We start from the raw sequence: 2,410 nt of genomic DNA, 5'->3' as shown, positions 1-2,410 counted from the left end.
AGTTACAGCGGAGCCGGAGCAGCCGAGGGACGGTGACCCCGCCTTCCCGGCAGCGAGCGGCTCTGAGCCTGGCTGGGGGGTGGGAAGTTCCCGGGCCAGAGCGCAGGAGCCCAGGCTGCGGCCGCAGCAGATGTTAGCAGCAGGCGGAAGACAGCGGGGCTGCTGCTGCGGCTTGGGGGAGGCGCGCCGGGCTCTCCCGCGCTAGCTGCGGGGCGGACTGAGGTGACGGGAAAGGAGGGGCGCCTCCGCCTTCCTCAGCCTGTCCGGCAAGCAGAAGCGCTGGGACATTTCAGTAACAGCTGGAGCCAGGGCCGGCTCCAGGGTTTTGGCCGCCCCAAGCAGCCAAAACCAAAAAAAAAAAAAAAAAAAAAAAAAGTCGCGATCGCGATCTAAAAAAAGACGCGATCGCGATCTGCGGGGGCAATTCGGCTGGAGGTCCTTCGCTCCCAGGCGGAATGAGGGACCGTCCGCCGAATTGCCGCCGAATACCTGGAACTGCCGCCCCTGTCCGGAACGGCCGCCCCAAGCACCTGCTTGAGAAGCTGGTGCCTGGAGCCAGCCCTGGCTGGAGCGGCCCGCAATCCAGCTGTGCCCGGACAGGCCGCGCCCCTCCCCGAGCCCCGGGAACTCTCCCCTGTCCCGAGCCGTGCCGCTGGGGCTTGGCTCCCTGGCGGCGGGGTCGCCTTTGCAGCCAGCGAACGCTTTGCACATAGTCTGGGGGTAACTGTGCCTCGACGCTGGTCACCTTTTGGTCTCAGCCGTGGCGAGCCAGAAAGGGGAATCCCCTGCACCCATCACCCCACGCCCGAGCCCTGGAGGAAAGGACCCCCGTCCCCCATTACTTTGGCAATCAGGGAAGTGATGAAGGTGGGGGGTGGGAGGAAGTTCAGTGCTAAACTATTGCCTTTTAAACCGGGTTACTCATTCACAGCCTCGAGTCTCTATCCCAGCTGCCAGAGCACAAAACCCTGCAGCGGTGAATCTATATACAGCTCAAGTAACGCCTTTCTCTTCATGTTTGTGACCTAAATCTGGGAGTAGATCTGCTTAGAAATGTTATAGCGGGCTTATAGAGAGGGTGCGTCCCAGCAGGGAACCATGCTGCCTCCCTTAGTCCTTGTACGGCCCCTTGGGGAATCAGTCGGGGTGCAGGAGTCCTGGCTCAAGCTCAGGGAGGGGGTTGAGCACACACAGGTAACAATTAACAGATAACAAGCCCGGCCCTGGTCAGGGCAGGGCAGTAGAGAGTCACAGCTCAGGCCCTCAGGCAGGGGCTGAGCAACCACAGGTAAATAGCACACCCAGGCTTCAAGCGGCCTGGGAGAGGGGGACACAGGCTCTTCCACTCCACTGCATCCCAGCCCAGGGCCCTAGCAACAGCCACAAGCCCGCTGCTGTGTCAGTAGGGATCCTGGCTGCAACACACTGACATCTTACTCGGGTCTGCCCCCAGGCTACTTCCCAACTCCCCCTCTAGAGGTACCTGAGTCAAGGTGGTGTCCTAGGGAGGGGGGCTCAATCACCATTGGATCCTTGAGGTAGCTGGCAAGGGGTAGGCTTAGCACCTCTCACACATGCTGGTCCGCATTGAGTGTCGGCAGGTCAGGCCAGTCTCCGGGTCCATTGCTGGAGTCTCCCCAGCGGGAGCTGGGCCAGAGGTGTCTGGCATCTCCAGTGGCTACCTCCTGAGTGAGGTCTGGGGTTGAGCTTATACTTGCTGTCCGGCCTCTGACCCTGTGGGGGCAGGCTTGGAGTGCTCTGGCTCTGCCCACTCTGGTGTCTGGCGGAGCTCGTCCCTCTTTGGGGCACCGGGGAACCACACTGCCTCCCTACAGGGCGGCTACTTTATTTTTAAAAGGATTCGCTTTTGCACAGGGTTTATGATGCTGACAGTCACTGAGATAATGTGAATTGGCATCAATTCTCCACTAACACAGGCTGTTTCCTCTCCAGATAAGCCCTAGGGGGATCCTGAAAGTTATGACAACTTGAAGTGTTGACTGGGGAAAGCAACCATTTTGTGTGTGGAAACACGAGGTTTGGCTAACCAAGTCTTACCGAAACTGAGGTGAGGACTCACATAGGGTAAGGAGCTGTCCCATAAATTCTGGACACATTTTTTTGGTGACTTTCAAGTGCCCTGCCTCTCCCCCACCCTCCCACATACACTTTGTAACCAGGACTGCCAACAGCAATGGGCAGAACAGTCAATGGGCCCCCTAGAAAGGATGGGCACGGAATCCCCTACAGTTGAGCCCAGGGGAACCTTCACTTCCTTACAGTCTCCTGCTGAAGGAACAAAATGGACACCGTGTAGAATCAAGCACCTGGGTTTATTATGCACAGCACTGGCAGAGTGTCACGTTGCTTATTAGGCTCAGAGATACTGCCAAGCAATTGATTACAATGG

The sequence above is a fragment of the Terrapene carolina genome, unplaced genomic scaffold (assembly GCF_002925995.2).
Source record: "Terrapene carolina triunguis isolate 2854851 unplaced genomic scaffold, T_m_triunguis-2.0 Scaffold69, whole genome shotgun sequence".
Lineage (NCBI taxonomy): Eukaryota > Metazoa > Chordata > Testudines > Emydidae > Terrapene > Terrapene triunguis.
This window is presented reverse-complemented; position numbering follows the sequence as displayed.